Genomic DNA, 9,297 nt, shown 5'->3' with positions numbered 1-9,297 from the left:
TTATATGTTTTTTTAAATAAATAGTATATACACCTAACAGTAGAACCATAAAAAACATGAAACAAAAAGTGACAGAATTAAATGGAGAAATAGTTTTACAGTGATAGTCAAAGACTTAAATATCCCACTTTTGAAAATGGATAGAACAAGTAGACAGAAGACAAAAAAGAAAATAGATAATTTGAACAACATTATAAACCATCTATATCTAAGATATATACAGAACATTCCTCTCAACAACAGTAGAATACGCATTTTCTTAGCTGCAAGGGGATCGTTATCCAAATAGACCATATGTTAGGCTACAAAACAAGTCTCAGTAAATTTAAAAAGAGTGAAATTATACAAAGTATGTTCTGTAACCACGATGGAGTGAAACTAGAAATAAATAACAGAAGGAAATTTCCAGTATCTGGAAGTATTTTTTATTTTTTCCTAGTGGTTTCTTCTTTAATCTATTGATTGTTTAAAAGTGTCATTTAATTTCAAATTTTAAAAAAATTAATCAACATACTCTTAAATCACTAATGAGTTAAAGAACTCACCAGGGAAAAGTAAAAAGTATTTTAAGACAAATGAAAATGAACAATTTTCAAACTTTGGGAATGAAGAGAAAGCAGCACTTGGGGGAAATTTACAGCTGTAAATAATTACATTAAAAAATAAGAAAGATCTTTAACTAAAAACCTAACTTTACATCTTGAAGAACTAGAAAAAAAAAAAAGCAAACTAAGCTCAATGCTAGTGGAAGTAAATAAATAATGATTAGAAGGGAGGTGAATTAAAAAGAGAATAGAAAAAATAGAATCAACAAAACCAAAAGCTGTGATCTGTAAAGATCAACAAAATTGACAAACTTTAGCTAGACTAAGAAAGAAAACTTCAAATGAATAAAATCAGACATGAAAGTGGATCATTACTGTATTCGTTTACTAGGGTTTCTATAAAAATAATACCAGAGATGGGTGTTTAAACAATAAATATTTATTTTCTCAGAATTTCAAAGACTAGAAGTTCAAGACCCAGGTGTCAGCAGATTTGGTTTCTCCTGAGGCCTCTTGCCTTGGCTTACAGAGAGAGATCACTCTCTTGCTGCCTCTTCACATGGCTGTCTCTGTACATGTGCATCCCTGGTTTCTCTCTGTGTATCCTCATCTGCTGTTTCTATAAGGACATCAGACAGATTGGATTAGGTACACCATAAAAGCCTCATTTTAACTTAATCACATCTTTAAAAGCCCTGTCTACAAATATAGTCACATTCTGACTATATTGAGTGTTAAGGCTTCAACACATGAATCTGAGGGAAAGGGAGGATTATTATTGACCTTACAGAAATAAACATGATTATAAGAGAATACCATGAACAATTGTATGCCAACAAATTAAGTAACTTAAACAAAATGAAACAAATTTTTAGAAACGAACAAATTGCCAAAGCTGAGTCAAGCAGAAAGAAAAAATGTGAACAGACCTATAACAAGTAAAAAGATTGAATCAGACAAACAAACAAACATTAAACACTTTAAAATGTTATCAGTAAGAAAAGCTCAGGAGCAGATGACTTACTGATAAATTCTACCAAATTTTTATTTAAAAATTAACACTAATCCTTCTCAAACTCTTTGACAAAATAGAAGAGAAGGTAACATTCTCACCTCATTCCGAGTCCAGCATTACCTTACAATAGAATTTAAAAGAATATAAAATCCTTGAGAATAAATTTAACCAAGAAGGTGCAAAACCTACACCTAGAAAACTACAAAAGACTTGTGAAAGAAGTAGACCCAAATAAGTAAAAGACACCCACTGTTTAAGGTCAGAAGACTTAATATTATTAAGATGGCAATACTTCCCAAAGTAATCTACAGGGTCAATTCAATCCCTATCAAAATCCCAACAACCTATTTTGCAGAAATGAAAAAGTGGATTCTAAAATTCATATGATATTGCAAGTCACCCTCAATAGCTAAAACAATTTTGAAAAAGAACAAAGTTGGAAGACACACTTCCCAATTCCAAAACATATTACAAAGTTACAGTTATTAAGTCGTATGGTATAGTATAAGAATGGACATATAGATCACTGGAATAAATTGAAAGGTCAGAAATAAACCCATAATTCTGTGGTCAGTGGATTTTCAACACAGGTGCCCAAATCATTAAACGGGGAAAGAATAGTTTGTTCAGCAAATGGTGCTGGGAAGTTTGACCCTCAACTCACACCATATACAAAAATTAACACAAAATGGATCAAAGACCTAAATACAAGAGCTAAAACTTGCAAAAAAGGGATTGTTATGGGTTGAGTTATGTCCCTTATAAAACATACTGAAATGTTAACCCCAAATACCTCAAAATATGACCTTATTTAGAAGTAGAATCTTTACAAACGTAATCAAGTTAAAATGAGGTCATTAAGGTGGGCCCTAATTCAGTACGACTGCCATCTTTGTAAAAAGGGAAATTGTAGACATAAAGACAGGCATGCACAGAAAGAATATGATGTGACTACACAGAAAAAAGATGGCTACATGACTGGAGTGATGCATCTGCAAGCCACGGAGTGACAAGAATTGCCAGCAAACACCAGAAGCTGGTAGAGGTAAGGAAGGATTTTCTCCTAAGCTGGCAGAGAGAGCATGGTCTGGCCATGCTGACATCTTTGAACCTGTAGCCTCCAGGACCATGAGGCAATCAATTTATTTTGTTTAAGCCACCTGATTTGGTACCTCATTACAGCAGCCTGGGAAAGTAATACAGGGGTAATTCTTCATGACCTTGGATTTGGAAATACTTTCCTAGTGATGACACCAACAGCATAAAAGAAAAAAAAATAGATATATTGAACTTCATCAAAATGTAAAACTTCTGTGCATCAAGGACACTATCCAGAGAATAAAAATCAAACTCGCAAAATAGGAGAAAATATTTGAAAGTCATACTTCTGATAAGAATCTAGTGTCCAGAATATATAAAGAACTCTTACACCTCAGCAACAAAAGGATGAAGAGCCCAATTTTTAAAATAGGCCAAGAACTTAAATAGATGTTTCTACAAACAAGGTATACAGATGGTCAACAGTACATGAAAAGATATTCAATATCACTAGTCATTAGGGAAATGCAAATAAAAAAACACAATGAGATAATGAGATATCACTTTACACACACTAGAATGACTATATATTTTTTAAAAGAGAATAAGCGTTAATGAGGATATACAGAAACTGGAGCTTTCATACATTGCTGGTAGGAATGTAAAATGATGCAGCCACTGTGGAAGACAGTTTGGCAGTTCTTTAATAAGTTAAATATAGACTTATCATGATCCAGCACTTTCACTCCTAGATATATACCACGAAGAATTGAAAATGTGTGTTCAAACAAAACTGTACAGAATGTTCATGGCAAGACTGTTCACAATAACCAAAATGTGGTAACAACCCAGCAACTGATGAATGGACAAACAAATATGGCATAACCCTACAATGGAATATTATTTAGCCACAGAAGTAACAAACTACTAGTGATGGTTGGTCAACATTGTGAATGCAATAAGTGCCACTGAATTGCTAATTTTAAAATGGCTAAAATGGTAAAATTTTTTGTTGTATATATTTTACTACAATAAAAAATAAGTGAAACAATTGTATCTGAGTTCATTTTAGGTCATCGCTCCTCCACATAAAACTTTTGGATGGAACTATACATTTCCTTGACATCATTATAGTATTGAATCTTTCTATTTGCATATTTTATTAAAGTATATATTCAGGTTATTATATCCCAGATACTACCATTGCGACTTCTTCTTTGATTCATAAACTATGTAAATGTATTTGCTTAATCTCCAAAGATTTTGGGTGTTTTCTAGTTTTCTTTTTATTACTGATTTCTAGTTTAATCCCATTATGATCAAAAGGCATTCTATTTGCTTTTAATCCTGTCAAATTTGTAGAGACGTGTGATCAATTGTTTGCTCCATGTACCCCCGAAAAACATGTCACTGTTGAGTGGCATGTTTTATATATGTCATCTAAGTCAAGTCTGTTAATCCTATTATTCAAGTTTTCTATACCTTTAATGAATTTTGGACTACCTGTTTTATCACTCAGTGAAAGAAGCATGTAAATTCTCCCATCATTACTGTGGACTTGGCTGTTCCTCATTTCAGGTCTGTAAGTTTTGTTTTGTATATTTGAGACATATAGCCAAATACAGTACATAGATCTTGTTTGGACTCTGATTCAACAATGTCTTACAACATCAGAGACATTTGAACATAGACCGAGCTTTGAATAGGATATTAAGTAATCATGAAATTTGTTGAATGTGTTAACAATATCTACTAGAAACGCAGACTAAAGAGTTAATTGGTTAAATTGTATTATATTTTATAGAATTTGTTCATAGAGTAAATTGAAAAGACTGAAAAGTATATTTCCTTTAAGACTTTTAGGCCGGGCGCAGTGGCACAAGCCTGTAATTCCAGCACTTTGGGAGGCCGAGACGGGCGGATCACAAGGTCAGGAGATCGAGACCATCCTGTCTAACACGGTGAAACCCCGTCTCTACTAAAAAATACAAAAAAACTAGCTGGGCGAGGTGGCGGGCGCCTGTAGTCCCAGCTACTCGGGAGGCTGAGGCAGGAGAATGGCGTGAACCTGGGAGGCGGAGCTTGCAGTGAGCTCAGATCCGGCCACTGCACTCCAGCCCTGGCAAGAGAGCGAGATTCCGTCTCAAAAAAAAAAAAAAAAAAAAAAAAAAAAGACTTTTATACTAGGTACCTTTTCATACTCACAAAATATACATGATAAATAAACCAAGCTGATTGGCTTCACATGGAAAGCTGGTCTAGTATTTTTCAGAGGCCTTAATTAAACACAGATAGAGTCCCTTTTCTTTTTTTCTTTTACTGCTAACAGATTATTTTTCTTTCTATTACTATACAAAAATATTTGAACCAACCAATATTTTTTGATATAATGGTCTAGAATACACAGTTGTAGATCTGTTGGAATATTTATAGAGTATAACTAGAAAACCCATAATACAAATTTTATTCCAATTTTTTTTTTTAATGTAGCCAGACTGAGGTGTGGTTTCTGATCAAAATAAATTTGCTAGGACGTAAATTGTCATTACTGCCCAGGGATGTTTGTTGGTAGTCTTCAATATAAGAATCAACTAAGGTTTTGAGCAATGAGGCATAAAGGAGAATGCCATTGGGCATTTTAAATTTAATGCATTCAACTAGAATTGACCTTTGTAGGCTGACCATGGAGGGAGTTTAAAGAAAAGAAATAGTTTTCCTCTATTCCACGAGTTTAAAACTACCCCCACATATAGTTTTTAGGAAATTTGGAAAGAGACGTGAAAAATACCATTTGCTAATTGCCTGAGCTCAGCTCCTTTCAGTCAACATGACAGAAACTAATTTTTTTCTGCTATCTGATGCAGAAACTGAAGTTGAGAGATGTTGAAAATTTCCCAAGTCTACACAGCTTGTGTATAGCATAATGAGTAAAGCCAACCATTTACTAAACATCTACTGTGAGGTACACAGTAAGCCAAGTATTTTACTATCATCAGCATTCTCATGATGAGCCTGTAAGAAATGTATGATTACATCTATTTGACACATGTGAAAAGTGAGTTTCAGAAAGCTTACATGACCTGCCCAGAGCTTTACACTATTAAGTGCTGTACTGTTGGGATTTAATCTTGGATCTGTCTGGCTCCAAACCCTATAATTCTTCCCCATGAATTATAAAGTCATTGACTGCCATGTGTTTCACATTAAAATGATCATATAACTACATTCATATAGAGTTGTTTTAGAACATACTATCTTTCATTTTTTCCCTTTTCGGCCAATTGTTTTGTCATTTGATTTCTTAAAATGTATAAAAATAATGCTTGCTTGTAGTTTTTTTAAGGTTAAATAATAAGAAAGGTATAGAAAATTTTCCCCCATTCCCATCCCAAATTCTTCCCAGAAATGACTGTTACATTTCTTACATAGGCCGTTTTATAAAGTTTCTATTTATATTCAAACACACACAAACACACATTTTCTGTTTACTCAGATGAATACATATTTTGCATACTCTTACGCACATTTCTTTTTTCACTTATCATATCTTGCATATCTTTCTATACAAGTATATATAGTTCCATATTTTCAATTTAATGGCTACATATATTCATATTTCTTTGTCGTATAAGTACTGAGCTCTAACTGCTTGCACTACTGGAGCTCCTATTCATATTTCTTTGTATGGATGTACACAACCCACGTAACCAAGCCCTATGATGGTTATTTCCCTTTTTGAATTAAATTAAATTAAAATTTTTTAACTTTTATCTTAGGTTCAGGGGTACATGGACAGGTTTATTATTTAGGTAAACTTGTGTTATATGGCTTTGTTGTACAGATTATTTTGTCACCCAAGTACCAAGCCTAGTACCCAATAGTTATTTTTTTCTGCTCCTCTCCCTCCTCCCACCCTCCACATTCCCATAGGTCCCAGTGTCTGTTGTTTCCCTCTATGTGCCCATGTGTTTTCATCATTTAGCTCCCACTTGTGAGAACATGCAGTATTTGGTTTTCTGTTCCTGCATTAGTTTGCTAGAGATAATAGCCTCCAACTCCATCCATGTTCCTGCAAAGGGCATGATCTCATTCTGTTTTATGGCTGCTTAGTATTCCATGGTGTATACGTACCACATTTTCTTTATCCAGTCTACCATTGCTGGGCATTTAGGTTGATTCCAGGTCTTTGTTATTGTGAATAATGCTGCAGTGAACATATGTGTGCATATGCCTTTATAGTAGAATGATTTCTCTTCCTTTGGGTATGTAGTCAGTAATGAGATTGCTAGGTCGAATGGTAGTTCTGTGTTCAGCTCTTTGGGGAGTCGCCACACTGCTTTCCACAATGATTGAACTAATTTACACTGTCATTAACAGTATATAAACGTTCCCTTTTCTCCACAACCTCAACAGCATCTGTTATCTTTTGACTTTTTAATAATTGCCATTCTGACTGGCATGAAATAGTATCTCGTCGTGGTTTTTATTTGCATTTCTTGAATTATCAGTAATGTTGAGCATTTTTTCATGTGCTTGTTGGGTACATGTATGTCTTCTTTTGAAAGGTATCTGTTCATGTATTTTGCCCACTTTTTAATGAGGTTGTGTGTTGTTTGTAAATTTAAGTTATTTATAGATTCTGGATGTTAGACCTTCGTCAGATGCACAGTTTGCAAATATTTTATCCCATTCTGTAGGTTGTCTGTTTGGCCTGTTAATAGTTTCCTTTGCTGTTCAAAAGTTCTTAAGTTTAATTGGAACAAATTTGTCAATTTTTGCTTTTGTTGAGATTGCTTTTGGCATCTTCGTCATGAAATCTTTGCACATTTCTACATTCAGAATGGTATTGTGTAGGTTGTCTTCCAGGGCTTTTATAGTCTTGGGTTTTACATTTAAGTCTTTAATCCATCATGAGTTGATTTTTGTACATGGTGTAATAAAGGGGTCCAGTTTCAATCTTTTGCATATGGCTAGCCAGTTATCCTAGTGCCATTTATTTAATAAGGAGTCTTTCCTCTTTCCCCATTGCTTGTTTTTGTCAGCTTTGTTGAAGATCAGATGGCTGCAGGTGTATAGCCTTATTTCTGGGCTCTCTATTCTATTCCATTGGTCAATGTGTCTGTTTTTGTAGCAATACCGTGCTGTTTTGGTTACTGTAGCCCTGTAGTGTAGTTTTAAATCCAGTAATGTGATGCCTCCAGCTTTGTTCTTTTTACTTAAGATTGCCTTGGCTATTTGGGCTCTTTTTGGTTCCATATAAATTTTAAGATAGTTTTTTCCAGTTCTGTGAAGAACACCATTGGTAGTTTGATAGGAATAGCATTGAATCTGTAAATTGCTTTGGGCAGTATGGCCATTTTAATGGTATTGAGTCTTCTAATTCATGAGCATGGAATGTTTTTCCACTTGTTTGTGTCATCTCTGATTTATTTGAGCAATGTTTTGTAATTCTTATTGTAGAGATCTTTCACCTCCCTGGTTAGCTGTATTCCTAGGTATTTTATTGTTTTGTGACAATTGTGAATGAGATTACATCCCTGATTTGGCTCGTGGCTTGGCTGGTGTTGGTGTATAGGAATGCTAGTGATTTTTATATGTTGATTTTGCATCCTGAAACTTTGCCGAGCTTGTTTACCAGCTGAAGGAGCTTTGGGGCTGAGACTACGGGGTTTTCTAGATATAGAAGCATGTCATCTGCAAACAGGGATAGGTTGACTTCCTTTCTCCTTATTTGGATGTCCTTTATTTCTTTCTTTTGCCTGATTTCCATAGCCAGGGCATCCAGTACAATGCTGAATAGTAGTGGTGAGAGATGGCATTCTTGTCTTGTGCCAGTTTTCAAGGGGAATGCTTCTAGTTTTTACCCATTAAGTATGATGGTGACTGTGGTTTTGTCATATATGGCTCTTATTATTTTGAGATATTTCCCTTCTATACCTAGCTGATTGATAATTTTTAACATGAAAGAACGTTGAATTTTATTGAAAGCCTTTTTTGAGAGAATTATGTGATTTTTGTCTTTAGTTCTATATATGTGATGAATCACATGTATTGATTTGCATATGTTTGAACCAACCTTGCATCCCAGGGATAAAGCCTACTCCATCATGGTAGGTTAACTTTTCAATGTGCTGCTAGATTCAGTTTGCAAGTATTTTATTGAGGATTTTTGCGTTAGTGTTCATCAAGGATATTGGCCTGAAGTTCTCTTTTTTGTTGTGTCCCTGCCAGGTTTTGGTATCAAGATGAAGATGACATCCTAGAATGAATTGAGGAGGAGTCCCTCTTTGGTTTTTTTGGAATAGTTTCAGTAAGAATGGTACCAACTCTTCTTTGTACATCTGGTAGAATTCGGCTGCGAATTCATCTGATCCTGGGCTTTTTTTGGTGGGTAGGTTGTTTATTACTGATTCAATTTCAGAACTCATTATTGGTCCAAATCAATTTCTTCCTAGTTTCATCTTGAGAGGGTGTATGTGTCCAGAAATTTATCCATCTTTTCTAGGTTTTCCAGATTGTGTGCATAGAACTGTTTTTAATATTCTGTGATTATTTGTATTTCAGTGGGATCAGCGGTAACATCCCCTTTATCATTTCTGGTTGTATTTATTTGGATCTCCTTTCCTTTCTTCTTTAGTAGTCTAGCTAGTGACCTATCTAATTATTTTTTTTTTAAACTAACTGCTGGATTCATTGATC

This window comes from Macaca nemestrina, chromosome 9 (assembly GCF_043159975.1).
Source record: "Macaca nemestrina isolate mMacNem1 chromosome 9, mMacNem.hap1, whole genome shotgun sequence".
Lineage (NCBI taxonomy): Eukaryota > Metazoa > Chordata > Mammalia > Primates > Cercopithecidae > Macaca > Macaca nemestrina.
The sequence above is the reverse complement of the archived record's forward strand: the minus strand, read 5'-3'. Positions refer to the sequence as shown.